We start from the raw sequence: 17,350 nt of genomic DNA on the forward strand, positions 1-17,350 counted from the left end.
GGCTCAGGGTTGGGGGTATCACTGGCCCAACTGTCTTCCCAGCACCACGGGTGCGGGGGCCTCGGCATACCTGGGGAGGGTGTGGAGCAAGAAACAGGAAGGGGAGAAGGAGTGGGAGGAGGAGCGGTAGCTGGGGAGGCAGCAGAGGCTGGAGCAGCAGGAGGCAGCAAGCTCTGCCCCAGGGTCGATGACCGTCCCGCCCCCCAGGATGCGGTCCATGGCATCAAAATAGGGGCAGGGGTCTGGGTTTGCCCCGGTTGGGAGCTGTCCCCTATGGCCCTTGCATAGGCCTGCCGCAACTCCTTTATTTTCATGTGAACCTGCTCCTGGGTTTGCATGTGGCCTTTGGTGGCCAGGCTGGCAGCCATCCGCCTGTAGACGGTTGTGTTCCTCCATTTAGTGCGGAGATCATGGCCGTTGGAGGCATCCCCCAAACCTGAATTAAGTCCATGATCTCCGCACTGGACCAGGCAAGTGCCCGCCTTTTCTGGCCCCTGGCAGGCACCTGGGAGCTGGCAGACTGCTCCTGGGGAGCAGTGGAGGGCTGGCTGGCACTGGCTGCCTGGCTCATGCTGGGGCCACTGGGTCAGGTGCAGCGATTGCTGGCTCTGGGCTGGCAGGCTTGGAGCTGGCACAGGCACTGTGGCCAGAATCTACTCCTTTAAAGGCTCTGGGGAGGCAGGGAGGAGAGGAGTTTTCCTGGCTGTGCCCAGAGTGGCCATCAGGGCATCCTGGGAAGGGCCGAAGGCCCCCTATTTCAAAATAAGCATCTACAAAGTGCTTATTTCGAAACAGCAATTTCGAAATTGGTGCTATTCATCTTGGAATGAGGTTTACCAATTTCTAAATAAGCCCTCTGCTATTTCGATTTAATTTCGAAATAGCGGTTTGGCTATGTAGATGCTGGTAAAGTGATTTCGAAATAATGGTTGTTATTTCGAAATAACTTTGCTGTATAGACATTCCCTTACAAATAAAGAAAGTAAAAAGACATGTGGAGAAATCAGTGGCCACCAGAATTAAGGATAATCAGGTTTTTTAAAGTATATTATTTGCACTGATAGAAATCCTAATAATGTTATTGGTCCATTGCTACACAGAAACGGAAACACTTTTTAGTAATAATGCAGAAAATACAGAACTGTTCAAAAATATGTGTCTGTATTTGGGAAAAATCCAGATGATATGGTCAATCATGTAATGATAATAAAATACTTGCCATTCCAACAGTAACTGAGGATAATAAAACCACAGCTACTAAAATCAGACATTTTAAAATCAGCCGTCAAGAGTTTTAAAAGAGTAGGCTCTGGAATACTCTGGGTTATTAATATTGACTTTCAGTAACTCTCGGCTCACTGAGGATGTTCCATGGACTGTAAGAAAGCTAATGTGCCAGTATTTGAAAAAGGCAAATGTGGTGATTGTAGTCCGGTCAGCCTAATGGCAGTCTGAGCAGAATAACGGAATGACTAATACAGGACTGTTAATAAAGAATTAAAGGATAGTATATGTGATGCCAAGCAATATGGGCATATAGAAAACAGATTCTATCAAACTAACGTGATATCTTTTTTGATGAAATTACAAGTCTGATAAAGGTAATAATGTAATATTCTTAGACTTCTGTAAGGCATTTGACTTAATATTTCATTACATTTTGATTAAGAAACTAGCATAATATGAAATCAACATGGCACACAATATATTGATTAAAAACTGGCTAATGGACAGGTCTCAAAATGCAATGGAAAATGGGAACCCTTTCCAAAGGGCTTTGCTTTTCTAGTGTGGGGAGGGTCCCGTAAGGGTCAGTTTTTGGCCTACAATGTTCAAAATCTTAATCAATGACTTGGGTGTGTATAAAAAATCTGCAAATTTAATGAGCAGTTTTTCTATTTATTTCCAGATGACTGTTGATAGTTTGAATCATGTTGGGCTTTGCACCGATTCCTGCAGAACCCCACTGGAATTCTACTAGGCAGTGTTCCCCTTTGATGATGATTTTCTGAGCTATGTCTGTTGGCCAGTTCTTAATCCATGTCACTTGTGAGTTATTGCTATTGTACACTGCTAATGTTTTAATCAGAATGTCATGAGGTACTAAGTCAAATGCCTTACTAACGTCTATAGATATTATACTTACACAATTATCCTATCAATCAAATTTGTAATCTTCAAAGAATTAAATCTAGTTTGCTAAAATCCATTTCCTGTTCTTCAATTCTTTATTAATTGAATCTGGAACCAGGTTTTCCATTTTTCCTGGAATTGATGTCAGGCTAACTAGCTTATTGTTACCGGGGTCATCTTCCTTGCCCTTTTTAAATATTGGCACAACATTAGCCCTCTTTCAGTCTTCTAGAATTTCCGCACTCTTCTAAGATCTACTAAAAATGAAAACTTCAAGTGAGCTGCCAGAGATCTCCTCAGCTGGGTCTTTTGGAACTCTTGGCTGCAAATGATCTGGGTCTGCTGATCTGAAAATGTTTATTGCTCATGGATGCTGTTTAGCATCTTCTTGGGTTATTAACAGACTGGAAAATATTTTGTCATAGTCACGTGGTGCAAGTACATCATCCTGCTTCCTTCCGTATATGGAAGAGAAATATTTATTTCACATGTCTGCCTTTTATGAATCATTATTAGTAGTTTTACCAGTTCCATTTAGTAATGGGCCTATAGCATTACTGGGAATTTTGTACCTACTATTCTTTAAAACTCCTTATTTTCCTCAGCCCTCCAAGCCATAGATTTTTTTCTGTGATGTGTTTAGATTCCCAGTTAAATATGATGTGCTTCATAACATGTACCGTAATTTGCATTGGTTGTTATCTATTTTCCTTTTTTCCCAATTTTATATATTACTTTTTTATGTTTAATTTCTGCCTGGATTTTGCCATTGTACCAGGATGGGATTTTAAATCAAGTTGTTCTCTTTCTTGACTGTGGTATAGCTTTTGACTATCTACTAAACTCTTCGGCTGTATCTAGACGGGCAAGTTTTCCAAAAAATCATCTGCTTTTGCAGAAAAACTTGCCAGCTGTCTACACTGGCCGCTTGTATTTCTGCAAAAGCACTGAAGATCTCATGTAAGATTGTCAGTGCTTTTGCGGAAATACTATGCTGCTCCCATTCGGGCAAAAGTCTTTTTCCGAAAGACTTTTGCGCAAAAGGGCCAGTGTAGACAGCAGAGATTTCTTTTCCGCAAAAAAGCCCCGACTGCGAAAATGGCGATTGGAGCTTTTTTGTGGAAAAGCGCGTCTAGATTGGCCACGGACGCTTTTCCACAAAAAGTGCTTTTGCGGAAAAGCGTCTTGCCAATCTAGACACGCTTTTCCGAAAATGCTTTTAATGGAAAACTTTTCCGTTAAAAGCATTTCCGGAAAATCATGCCAGTGTAGACGTAGCCTTCCTGTACTACTCCCAATTTTCATTCACATTTTTCTGTATACATTTTTCTTCAGTATCAATTTCATAGTTTTCTTCAGCTTTGGGAAATTAGTCCTTTTTAAGCACCAAGGTGTTATATCTATCTATCTGACTGAAACTGTCCTGTTTGCCCATATTGAATTTGGGCTCCCAGAATGATGCTGTGGCCAGAACAGCTAATGCAATCTTTGGATGTATAAAAAGGAGAATATTGACTAGGAGTAGAGAGGTTATATGACTTCTGTATTTGGCACTGGTGAAACTTCTACTGGAATACTGAGCCCAGTTCTGATACCCACCCTTCAGGTAGGATTTTGAAAACTAGAAAGGGTTCGGGGAATAGTCACAAAAATTTAATCAGAAAAATGTCAGTGATAATTGGGAATCATTTAAGAACACCATATGAGATACCCAAAAATCAACACCTCCATAATCAAGGGAGAAGGTCATGCTGGTTAAAAAACACCTGGTTTAGTGGGGGAGGAAGTTATAAAAATAGAATCATAATCTATAACAAATAGAAGAAAGAGGAAGTTGATTATAATGAATATAAATCAGAAGATAGGAATGGTAGAAAGCTGATAAGGGAAGCAAAGGGAAACATGGAGAACTTTATGGCCAGCAGAGTTAAGGACAATAAAGAAGAGCTTTGTTAAATATATTAGGAACAAAAAGAATCCTGACAATAGTGATTGGTCCACTACTAGATGGAAATGGTATAATTCTCAATAGTAATGCAGAAAAGACTATTCAATAAATCTTTCTGTTGTGTATTCAGAGAAACACAGATGATATAGTTGCAGCATATGATGATAATTACACTCTTTTCTTTCTATTAGTATCTTTGGCAGATGTTAAACAGAAGCTTCTAAAGTCAGACATTTTTAAATCAGTAGATCTAGATAACTTGCATCCAAGATTTGTAAAACTGTTGGCTAAGGAGCGTGCTCAACCATTAACACTGATTTTTAGTAAGTCTTGGAGCGCTGGGGAAGTTCCAGAAGACTGGAAGAAAGTTGGAATTGTGCCTGCTCTTTTAAAATGATGAGTGGGGTGACCTGAATATTCATAGGCCTGTAAGTCTGACACTGGTCCCTGGCAAAATAATGCAGCGGTTTTGATTTGATTCTCGGGGATTTGTTTAATAAAGAATTAAAATAGGATAATACATTTAATGACAATTAGCATGAGTTTTTATCAAACCAATTTGATATCTTTTTTCATGAGATTACAAGTTTGCTTGCTAAAAATAATAGTGTTGATGTAATGTACTTAGACTTCTATGAGGTGGTTGATCTAGTGCTGCACAACATCCTGATTAAAATCTGTACAAATATAAAATTAATATAGCACACAAGAAATGGATTAAAAACTGGCCAACCAATAGGTCTCAAAATATAACAGTAAATGGAGAGTCACCATTTACTGGATCTGTTTTCACAACAGAGTACTGCAGGGATCAGTTCTTGGCTCCAAGCAATTTAACATTTTTATCAATGGACATGGAAGCAAACATAAAATCATCACTGATAAAAAGTTGGCAGATGATTGAAAAGTTGGGGAAATGATACATAATGAAGAGGCCAGGTCACTGATTCAGAGCACTCTGGATTGCTTGAAAAACTGGGTGCAAGCAATCCAATATGCATTTTAATACGGCTGAAGGTAAATGTATACGTTGAGGGAAAAGAATGTTGGCCATACTCATAGGATGGTGGACTCTCTCCTGGGAAGCAATGACAGGAATCAACCCCCCTGGAACTACAATCCCCCTGGAATAACCCAGTGTTGCCCCTGCAACTCCCTTTTGGGTCAGGATCCCCAATTTGAGAAACACTGGTCCCCCTCCCCAAATCTATATAGCGTAAACTGAAAGCATGCACATGCATACCCCTCCCCCAGATTTCAAAGTGGGGAGACCAAATTTCATGGCCCTCAATTTGTTTTTCATGGCCAGGAATTTGGTGGGGCCCTAATTGTGAGTCACCAGGACCAGATAGTGTTCACCCAAGAGTTCAGAAGACTGGATGATAGCTAATGTGACAGCAACTTTTTAAAAAAGCTCCAGAGGTGATCTTGGCAATTACAGGCCAGTAAGCCTGACTTCAGGACCAAGGAAAATGGTTAAAACTATAGTAAAGAACAGAATTGCAAGATGATGACATAATTGTTGGAGAAGAGTCAACATGCTTTTTGTAAATGGAAATCTTGCCTCACTAATCTATTCGAATTTTTTGAAGGTGTCAACAAGCATGCAGGCTCCAGCAGATACAGTTACTCAGATTTTCAAAAAGCCTTTGACAAGGTCCCTCACCAAAGACTCTTAAACCAAGAAAGCAGTCCTGGGATAAAAGGGAAAGTCCTCTTGTGGATGGCTAACTAGTTAAAAGACAGGAAACAAAGGATAGGAATACATGGTCATTTTTTAGAATGGAGAGAGGTAACTAGTAGATGTTGTGGGGAAGGAATAAACAGGGGTTAGATGTGAGGCTCTGGGGAGCGGGCCGATCAGAGATACTGCCTGGACTTAGAGACCTGAGTGACAGGGAGGACGGTGATATTTTCCACAGTGGCTGAGAGAGGAGGAAGAGGACTTTGAAAGGAAAGATTAAGCATTCTGTTTTGCTATGTTGGGCTTAAGCTGACAGTTGGAGATCCACGAGATGATGTCAGAGATGAGCCTGGACACAAGAAACAGAACGGTCATTTCTACTCAGTTGCTACTTTAGAGTCTCACGGGGAATCCTTGATCCAGGTCATACAGCCAGATACACCTTGGATGTGAGCTTCAGACTGGGCATGGACATGGAGTATTAATAACAAGCCACTTTGTAGGACAGATCATCCCCTCAGACAAGTGCTCAGAATTCCCTGCCCCCCAGACAACAGAATGGCTGTTACACTCTGGCCTGTCTCCAAAAGCTCATGAATCCTATCAACAGCCAAAACAGGCTTAGCACTGTACCGGAGACCAGCAGCTCTGGGGAATCACACCCTTGCCACTGCCATCAACATAATGGCTCCCAAGACTCCTCCCTCCTCTTTCCCATGCCGGTCTCAAGGGCTCTCAGACACCGTGTACAAACTCAAGTGGCAAGTGTAGAAAAGGGTATTTGTGACAGAAAACTTAAGCTGAGGCAAACAAACGGAAGAACAAGCACGTCTTACAAGCTTATGTTTATGCTGTTTCATACCAAAAAAACCTTTTCTCCTCTTCCATATTGGATGCCAAAACATGCCTAAAAGAACCACTGAGTGTGGCTTCTGCTTAATCAAAACAGCTCTCCTGCAGTCCATAAGAGAACCTGGCATGATCTGCAGCAACCCGACTTCTGCACCAGGAGCATCTGCATCTGAGAAGGGTTCTCAGGATACCTGGAGCCAGTCACCATGCACATGCCCATTACACAACATTTTCCCTCCTAAGCTGAATGTGTTTACCCGACAGAATGTCTTGGGCATATCAAAGGAGACCAACGCCATGGCCTTAGACCTCTGCCAGTTCCTTCAGGATGTGGTTAGGGTACCTTCTTCGGAGAAGGAATGCTACGCTCTGATTTCACGACATGTTACACACCTGACCAGCCTTAAAGAGATCCTCAGAGGACGCAACAGACTTTGTCAACTAGCACCACATTCCAAACATTTCTGAAAAAGTTAATTGAGAGCTGTCTCCATATACATCTATCCACCGCCAGCCTCCCATATCATTCCCATTCATGTTCCACGACAGGATACTGTGGGCAATTTCTAGCGGTCCATTAATAAAAGATAAATACCAATGTTTTTCCTCTGTAGCCTACCTGGGCAATTGGAGCATCTTGGGGCCCAGTTTTAAAGATGTAGCAAGAGTAAAGGGAAATATTTTAAAACCATTTGAATCCTTCCTTCAGGGCCACACCCAAATGGTGCTGATGGGCAACTGCTCCTCAGTCATCAAATACCTCACCTGGCTCCACTGTCTTTCCTGTCCCATGTAAGAGCTATATGCAGATCTGGAGTAACTGTAGAAACATAGAAACTGCTGCAGTGACCAGATCAGCGCTCTGTCTAACCCAGGATCTGTCCCAAATGTCAAAATGTGCAGATGATCCTCAATGCTTTTCATTGCTCATCTCATACACAAGCAGAACCCTGAACTCACAAGTGCCGACTGAAGTTAAATCCAAGCAAGATGCAAGTTATGCTTGACAGCAATGTGAAAGAGTTTGAAGAGTTTGAAAAGACACTGCGATGCTACCAAGAACTGAGGATGGATGCCCCCAAATCAGAAACATCTTCAACAATCTATAGTTCTTTCTGGATTCCTCTTTCAAGGAAGACACAAAAAAGATGTTCTGCTCTCTGTGACTATAATTTTCAAGGCCATCAAACGTCTAAGACCAGGATAAGGTAGAGGATTAGCTCACCCATTGGGTCCTCGACTGTGCTTAACAGTTCCCCACCAGGTCTACACTGGATCTGGAAGGTTGGCTTAAGGTACACAACTCCATCTGTATAGAATACATAGATGGAGTTGGCTTAACTTAACCCAAGCTTGGTGCAGTCCACACTGTGGGAGGCTGATGGGAGCAAATGCTCCAGTCAACTCCCTTACTCCTCACAACTTTGAAGAATAGGGACACTGGCCAGAGCTGTCCTCAGCATTTGATTTATGGTTCTATACTAGACCTGCTAAATCAAATGCTAGAATGTTGATCTCTGGCACAGTGAGTGAAGACACATCCTAAGAAACAATGGAATTACTTAGGAGACACAGCTGTCATGGCTCCTGGTCTCACACACTTGGACTTCGCTTCCACAGGAATGCAGAATGGCCACCATTTTCATGTCTAAATGTAATCCCACCTCTTCCATCTAGTTTTCCAGCCCAGGACTGTAAGCCTAGTGTCATCTCTGATTTCCAATAAAAATCATATTTTTGCATTAACAATTGCATAATTGTTTGCTGTACAGTTGCCTGAGATCATCTCTGTCAATTGAATGCAGTAACGTGTGAGTTCATGACAAGCTATATAAGTATCTGCCTTGGGTATCTGCCAGAAACTGATAAAATAAATCAAATATCTGTCCTGCTCAGGGTTTTATAATGCACTTCAGGTTTTATGCCACTGCCTTTTGTTATTGACTAGTCTTGATTTTCTGGCAGTGATAGGCAATTCCTGCCATCTCTCTCCTTACTTACAGTTCCTCTTCATCATTTCTGATAATACGAGGAAATACCTTTCAGACATTCCCTTATATTTTGGACACTAGAGTGGAATCACAGGGTCAGCCATTCCTCACTGGCTTTGAACAGCATTTTGTGTCTGCTCGTTGGGCATGGATTTACTATTTAAGAAGAGCTTGTCTTAGTTTTTCTTATTTCAACATGGTGAGGTACTTGATACAGTGATTATCATCACCAGGAATCTGTAGCCAACTCTCTTGCTGGTTGTGATCTGTCCGTCCCAGTGATCCCTGGATTTTGATCTGGTACCCAGCCACAGTCTAAGGGTATGTCTACACTACAAAGTTAGTTTGAACTAATGGATGTTAGTTCGAACTAATGTTCATAGGCGCTACACTAGCGCTCCGTTAGTTCGAATTTAATTCGAACTAGAGGAGCGCTTAGTTCGAACTAGGAAAACCTCATTTTACGAGGATTAAGCCTAGTTCGAACTAGCTAGTTCGAATTAAGGGGTGTGTAGCCCCTTAACTCGAACTAGTGGGAGGCTAGCCCTCCCCAGGTTTCCCTGGTGGCCACTCTGGCCAACACCAGGGAAACTCTTCTGCCCCGCTCCCGGCCCCGGACCCCTTAAAGGGGCACGGGCTGGCTACGGTGCCCGTGCCAGGTGCAAGCCTGTCAGCACCCAGCCAGCAGACCCTGCACCTGGCACGGATCGAGCCACCAACCCGATGCCCCCCAGCCCTCCCCCTCTTCCCGGGACCAGGCTGGCGGCTCCCGGGAGCTTGCCCGGGACTGCAAGAGGCGGGCACCCGCCTGGGCTAGTGCAGACATCGTGGACCTCGTCCACGATCTCCGCACTAGGCACAGGAAAGTGGCCATCTAGGGCAGGAGAGCTGCCAGCCTGGCCACCCAGGAGCAGGTGTGCAAGAGAATCAAGGGGGTCCAGTGAGACCCCCAGCCCTGAGCCCTGAGCTTACAATGACTGTCCTGGGTCAGACCAAAGGTCCATCTAGCCCAGTAGCCTGTCTGCTGACAGTGGCCAACCCTAGAGACCCTGGAGGGGATGGACCGAAGACAGTGACCAAGCCATTTGTCTCATGCTATCCCTCTCCAGCCTTCCACAAACCTTGGGCAGGGACACCACTCCTACCCCCTGGCTAATACCACTCCATGGACCCAGCCTCCATGACTTGATCTCACTTCCCTTTAAACTCTGTTCTAGTTCTAGCCTTCACAGCCTCCTGCAGCAAGGAGTTCCACAGGTTGACTATTTGCTTTGTGAAGAAGTTTCTGTTACTAGTTTGAAGCCTGCTACCCATTCCTTTCCTTTGGTGTCCTCTAGTCCTTCTTTATGGGAACTAATGAAGAACTTTTCTGTATGCACCCTCTCCACCCCACTCCTGCTTTTAGAGACCTCTATCCTGTCCCCCCTCCGTCTCCTCTTTTCTAAGCTGAAAAGTCCCGGTCTCTTTAGCCTCTCTTCATATGGGACCTGTTCCCAACCCCGCATCATTTTAGTTGCCCACTCCTCTCCCATCCTTTCTCTTCCCCTCTCCCACCTCCTTTTCCCAGTCTCCCCCAGTTTTGTTCAATAAAGACAGATTCCATTTTGGAAGACACGTTATCTTTATTTTGTACATCAAGAAGAGAGGCTAGGGAAGGGTAAGTGGAAGGAGGTGAGGGAGGAATGGGGCACGAGCCCCCGATGGGGAGGACTGGGCTGGCTCTGCGGGCTTCTGGGGGTGGAAGCTCTCCTGCAGCCTCCCAATTGCCCCCTCTCCCCAGATGGCAGCCTGCGGCAAGTGCAGCCGGGCTGATGGCCGAGTGCTGTGATGTGCCCAGTGTGGGTACTCCGGGCAATCCAAGCCAGGACTGCTTTGCAAGCGGGGCACCCCTGAGAACTGTCTGTCCGGGGTGGGGGTCGGGACCCTTTAAGCGCAGCCCTCGGCTAGCCTGAGAAAGCAGCTCCACGCTCTAAGTTCTTCTCTGATGCCCTGCCGGCACTGCTTCTGGCCATCCTTAAGCCTGGTTCAGGGTCCACTTAATGTGGACGTGCTAGTTCGAATTAGCGTTTTGCTAATTCGAACTAGTTTTTTAGTCTGGATCCGTTAGTTCGAATTAACGTTGTAGTGTAGATGTACCCTAACTGAATGAACTCTCTGTTTGGAGATTAATGTCGGCACATCTTGGGAGTGAGCTTGGAGGTGGAGTATATTTTCATTTGGCATAAGGTTTGGCACTTGGAGATGGAGGCTCTTTTTGCTGCTTTGGAAGAGATGGCATTAGACGTGTTCTTTTCTATGGCAGAGCAAGGGAACTATTTCCGTTCTGTTCTGATGTGACTGATGGTGGAGTATCTGCACCTGGAGCACTTGCAGAGCAGAAGGTGCGGGGTTTCTATTCTTTCCCCTTGATTAGTTAGCTGGACCCCAGACTTCACTCCCACATGTTCGAACAGGTTGGCATACACTTTGTGTGCTCTCAGCATGGCACAGAGAGCTCCCAGAGTTGTTCCTTGCAAGGCTTTTAGAATCACTCTTATGCTTCCTGAGTATTTAGTATGAGGTACAAGCCTGTATAATTTACAATGTCTTCACTCGGTGGTGGGTTTATCAATGGGCCGTGCAGGCCATGGCCTGCAACACCAGTGAAGGAGGGGCAATGCCCCACTGCCAAAAGAGTGAGAGGAAGAGACACTGACCCTCCTCACGAGAGCCCTGTGAAATTCTTCCTCTCTCTTGGCTCGGGGTTGTTGGAAGTTGAGTGTATTTTGTTATTGTGGGATCCATGGAAGGAGGGGTCAGCCTGCCCCGTACTCACCCGCACAGTTGCTCCTGTCCTGTGGGACAGGGGCTGGCTCCCATCTCTGGGCAGGGCAGTACAAGCAGATTTCCTTTGCTAGGTTTTTTCCCTTTTTAGTTCATGTTAGTTTGCACTTGCCGAAAACACAGGGCTCCGCCTTATCACACGTTCCCGTCTATGTTCTGATCTGGGGACTACTTGCCCCAGAGCAGCTAGGCCTCCTTTGCTTTCCGGTGGCTGGAGAACTGAAGAGCAGTAAGAAGTATTTAACACTTAGCTCTTCTCTGGCATCTTCCAGCCAAAGTTTCCAAGGGTCTGTCTACACTACAGCACTAATTCGAACTAACTTAGTTCGAATTAGTTAATTCGAACTAAGCTAATTCGAATTAGCGCATCTAGACTTAAAAACTAGTTCGAATTAGCGTTTTGCTAATTCAAACTAGCATGTCCACACTGAGTGGACCATGAACCGAGGTTAAGGATGGCCGGAAGCAGTGCCGGCAGGGCATCAGATTAGGACTTAGAGTGTGGAGCTGCTGTCTCAGGCTAGCCGAGGGCTGTGCTTAAAGGGACCGGACCCCCACCCCGGACAGACAGTTCTCAGGGGTTCCCCACTTGCAAAGCAGTCCTGGCTTGGAGTGCCCTGAGTGCCCACACTGGGCACATCACAGCACTCGGCCATCAGCCCGGCTGCACTTGCCGCAGGCTGCCATCTGGAGGGGGGGGTGTCAATCAAGGGGCTTCAGGAGAGATTCCACCCTGAGGAGCCTGCAGAGCCAGCCCAGTCCTCCCCATCGGGGTCTCGTACCCCATTCCTCCCTCACCTCCTTCCACTTACCCCTCCCTAGTCCCCCTTCCTGATGTACAAAATAAAGGACACGTGTGTTCAAAAACAGAAACTCTCTTTATTGAGCAAAACTCGGGGAGACTGGGAAAAGGAGGTGGGAGAGGGGAAGAGGGGAGGGCAACTAAAATGATCAGGGATTTGGAACAGGTCCCATATGAAGAGAGGCTAAAGAGACTGGGACGTCTCAGCTTAGAAAAGAGGAGACTGAGGGGGGATATGATAGAGGTCTATAAAAGCATAAGTGGTGTGGAGAGGGTGCATAAAGAAAAGTTCTTCAAAAGTCCTGGCATCTCTTAGTTCCCATAAAGAAGGACTAGAGGACACCAAATGAAATGAATGGGTAGCAGGCTTCAAACTAATAACAGAAAGTTGTTCTTCACAAAGCAAATAGTCAACCTGTGGAACTCCTTGCCGCAGGAGGCCGTGAAGGCTAGAACTAGAACAGAGTTTAAAGAGAAGTTAGATAAATTCATGGAGGCTGGGTCCATGGAGTAGTATTAGCCAGGGGATAGAAATGGTGTCCCTGGCCTCTGTTTTGGAAGGCTGGAGATGGATGACACGAGACAAATGGCTTGGTCGTTGTCTTCGGTCCATCCCCTCCGGGGTAGCTGGTGTTGGCCGCTGTCAGCAGACAGGCTACTGGGCTAGATGGACCTTTGGTCTGACCCAGTACGGCCATTCTAAGCTCAGAGCTCAGGGTCGGGGGTCTCACTGGACCCCCTTGATTTTCATGCAAACCTGCTCCTGGGTGGCCAGGCTGGCAGCTATCCTGCCCTAGATGGCCACTTTCCCGTGCCTAGTGAGGAAGTCATGGATGAGGTCCATGATCTCCGCACTAGACCAGGCGGGCGCCCGCCTCTTGCAGTCCCGGGCAGGCTCCTGGGAGCCGCCAGCATGGTCCCGGGAAGAGGCGGAGGGCTGGGTGGCAACGGGTGCCTGGTTCGTGACGTGCCAGGTGCAGGGTCTGCTGACTGGGTGCTGGCAGGCTTGCACCTGGCACGGGCACCATAGCCAGACCGTGCCCCTTTAAGGGCTCCGGGGCCGGAAGCGGGGCAGACGAGTTTCCCTGGTGTTAGCCAGAGTGGCCACCAGGGAAAGCTGGGGAGGGCTAGCCTCCCACTAGTTCGAATTAAGGGGCTACACAGCCCTTAATTCGAACTACTTAATTTGAACTAGGCATTAGTCCTCGTGGAATGAGGTTTACCTAGTTCGAATTAAGCGCTCTGCTAGTTCGAATTAAGTTCGAACTAGCGGTTTGTATGTGTAGCGCCTATCAAAGTTAATTCGAACTATTGTCTGTTAGTTTGAATTAACTTTGTAGTGTAAACATACCCTAAATTACTCACAAGCATTAACTGAGTAAGCCTCATCACCGTCTGTGGGAAGACAATTATTTTTAATCTCAATTTTACGTACGGGGAAACCGAGGCTCAAAGCAGTTAAGCAACTTGTCCAAGGCCACAGCAAAAGCGCCCGAGATGAACACTGGCCTCCTTGTCTCCGTAGCTTCTAAGGACCAGACTGTGCATACGCAATCAGCAGAGCCAGTCACCCGGTGCATCTCCCTGCGCAGCTGCAGCACTGCTTCTCAGATTGGCATTCCACATTCCCAGGACCTCGGAGCCCCAGAGCAGAGCAACAGTTACTCTCTCCGCTGTGGTGAGAGCAGAGTTAAAGCTGAGGTTTCTAATTGCTCCCCTGAGGCTTTATTACATGTTGATTAGATCCTTTTGGGGACACATCAAACCTACAACAATAATAAACACTCACTTCACTGGAAAGTTCGTAACAACCCGAGGTGCTGTGCAGGCCTTCTGCCGCTCTGCACGGGGCTGGCTGAAAACTGGAAATGGCAGAGGGTTTATTTTAGGCTTGCTTCCCCCTTTCTGTGGGGAGATTCCAGATTTGGATGGGCAGGATCTGTGGGATACTTAATAAGCTGATCAAGGACTGCGGAAGAGTCATGCTTGCCCAAGAATCTTACTTTTCTGTGTTTGCTTCTCCCACTTCCCAGCAAGCAAGCGAAAGGCTGCCAAGTGGGGCTCTGGGCGTGTGAAAACACAGGAGAGAACAGTGCACAGTTCTGTTGCACGCTGTGCTTTCTGTGGAGCCCTACGATGACTCCCAAAGAGTTGGATGTGCCAACAGCTCTTTTCACAGCAGCAATAGCCCACTCTGCTTTCACAAGCCTCTCCGGGGCCAAAAATACGGGTGCAGCACAAAGAACAGCTTCATGTGGACGGGCCAGTTGCTAGGGTAACCCCCTCTGTCAGTCGCACCCCACTGCTAAGGAAAGTTGAAGCATTAACCTTTGGAGTGGCAGCGTGGAAGCATTACAGCCGAGCGACGCTTCCCTGCAAGCACGAGTGAAAAGGGGTCACTGGAACTTTGCTCGGGACTCTCTGAAGAGAGGGAAGAAGCAAAGGCAGATGGATCTGAATAATTCCCAATGAACTTTGCATATTCGGAAATGCCTAGCTAATATATTGCTGTAATACAGCTAATCATGCCAGTCTCGCCAATGGGGAGTGGGGGGCAAGGGGAAAACTGCCCCACAGCCTGGTGATTCCAAAGGGCCTGGGACTCTTTGCTGGTGGAACCTGGACCTTTTGAAATGCTGCCAGAGTGCCCGGCAGTGTGCGCCTGGCATCTCTGAGGGCTGGTGGGGGTGAGGAGGTGCCAAGACATGCTCCGGATGGCACTGAGGACTGGTGGCCTGCAGCCCCACCCCTTCTGCACGATACCCCTCCCCATCCTGGAGCGTGGAGCCAGCCCTCCCTCACTTGCCCACGGGCCTAGAAATCCTGTCAGCCCCCCTGAATCTAGCTACTAGGAATTCATAATGTGCCAGTCGCTCTGGTACCTAGCCTTTCACCGCAACACTGTAATGGCGGTTCCAGTGAGGTCCAGTGGCATGTGGTTAAAAGATGGGGAACGCCCCCCGTCAGTCACCACAAGAACGTGGCTCCCTGGATACACTGGGCACGTGTGGCACATAGTGCCCATAATACAGCCACAGCGCATGAAGGGTAGGAAAGAGATGTGTGCTGTCAACTCTGCACCAGGCACGAGTCCGAAAACCCAAAGAGCTGCAGCCTCTCCTGCAAAATTTAGCAAGTCCCTGTCAGGGAAGTGAGGCGTCGGAGTCGGAATCAGTTGTGGAGAATGTACCTGAAAGCCTGGAGAACAGCTGAGTCTCGTATTCCTTGCCTGTCTCCTGCAGACCTCTCCGTCAGCAGATGGAGAGTGGCTCTCCCAAGGCTTCCCCTAGCTATAGCTTTCTGGGCCTGACCTGTTCGTTCCAGCCCCTCCCCTTTGCATCCAGGTGGATCTCAAGGCTCCAGATAGGAAGGATGGTCCAGTGATTGGAGCTCTGACGTGGGACCCTGTCCCATCACTGTCCTGTGGGACCGCTGACAGGTCAGTCAGTCTTGCTGTACCTCAGTTCTTCATCTGCGCAGTGGGCTCCTAGCACTGTCTTGTCACACAGAGGTTATTGCAGGGATAGAAATACTCCACATTTTGAGGTGATAGGGGGGCAAAGGGGACAACTGCCCGAGGGCCTGGTGATTCAAAAGGGCTGGGTACACCACCACTACTACAAGAGCAGCAGCGGCTGGAGCCCCAGGCCACGCTGTGCGCTCCAGACAGCTCTCATGGCTGCCCGCCCCTCACACCGCTCCTTCTGCCAAAGTCCCTGCCTCTTCCAGGAGTCAGGAGCTGCCCCGCACCTTGCCCAGGGGCCCAGCAAGTCTGTTGTTCCCCTTGGGGCCACGCAGGTAGCTTGGCCAGATGGTCCTTTCAGCTGTGTTCACCAGTCTCTGACAGTCCAGTGCACCAGAGCCCGTAGTAGCTCTTCCTCCACTGGACTCCATCTCTCTCTATGCTGGGATTCCTCAACCAAAAGCTTCTCTTTGCCTCCATACAGATGCTGTAGAGTTTAGCAGCAGGTATGTGAAAAAGACCGTTCCCACCATCCCGCTGTATAAACCCTACAGTGAGGCCCCCTATCCCTGCTCTCTGATGTCTGTCTGCTCAATATCACTGAACAGCTCATGCTCTGAGAAACAAAACAGGCGCCACATGTCCATCTGGTCAGAAGGTGCAGCGTTGAAGGGTGCGCACTGTATGCCCTGGGAATTAAACGGGCTGGCACCCAGACAGTGAGTTGGCAGCCTCAGCATCATTTCCAAAGGATATTTGTTCACATCACTAAAACCTCCAGAAAAATTCTAACTTTGCACTTGACAGGAATGGCAGGGATTTCAACGGGTCAGAGTTAAGGTGTTTTGACAGAGCCCTGTCAGGACTAACAGGGATGTTGCAGTGCAAAAGACAGCGCTGTGTTGTGGCAGCTAAGAGGGTGCCTGGACATGCCATCCCTACCTTTTCAGTCTCAGGAGTTCCAAATACATTTAATTCAACATGAAATGGTTTGAAGTAGAATTTTCAGTCTGGCTTTTATAATGATTTGGATGGTGTCTTGGATGGTGCATTACAGAAAGGAGAGAGAAGGAAATGAAGAGGAGTTGTTCTTGAATCTCTGATCTCCACAATCTCTCAGAAATAGGGCACAGGGCCTCCTTGAAATCTCTCTACAATGAATTAGCCTGAAGTAAAAGTAGGTGTTTATCTCAAGTCGTTGCCTCAAATAGCTGGCTACCTGTTGGAAGAGGGGTCTGATCGATGCAAACGAAAGCAGCCGTGCGTGAGCTGTTACACAGCGGTTAGTATTGATCAGAGCTAAAGGCTGCCGATAGGAATGTGGAGTGAACTGACAGGCGGAGAAGAGAGAAGGAGGAAACAGCCTTCGCTAGTGGCAGCCGTACAGAGGAAAGCCGATAAAAAGTCAATTCCACTTAACTGAATGACTGCTAACTAAATATTTTTGGGGCCAGAGCCTTCCCAGATAGCAGCTGGAGTGTCTCTGTTCCGGAACTGAGACATCAAGTGAGTGCCGGCATCGACAGGTGAGATAACAGAGACACTTGTGATGGCTGGTGGAGCAGGAAAGCCCGTCAGCCGCATGTAGTCCCTGGCCTCAGTGGAGCACCTCCCCGGAGTAGGGACCCTTGCTGATGCGGGAAGAGGGAAGGTG

At 47.1% G+C, this 17,350-nt stretch overlaps 1 protein-coding gene and 1 long non-coding RNA gene across 6 annotated transcripts in view; one reads left to right on the top strand and one right to left on the bottom strand.

Annotated features, from left to right (window-relative positions):
- ZFHX3 (zinc finger homeobox 3) overlaps window positions 1-17,350 on the bottom strand; it is a 1,230,042-nt gene that overhangs the window by 299,281 nt on the left and 913,411 nt on the right. The window lies entirely within an intron of this gene.
- The window catches only part of LOC106732259 (uncharacterized), a 115,355-nt gene that overhangs the window by 30,958 nt on the left and 67,047 nt on the right, over window positions 1-17,350 (top strand). The gene's annotated exons all lie outside the window — the stretch shown is intronic.

The sequence above is a fragment of the Pelodiscus sinensis genome, chromosome 12 (genome assembly GCF_049634645.1).
Source record: "Pelodiscus sinensis isolate JC-2024 chromosome 12, ASM4963464v1, whole genome shotgun sequence".
Classification (NCBI taxonomy): Eukaryota; Metazoa; Chordata; order Testudines; family Trionychidae; genus Pelodiscus; species Pelodiscus sinensis.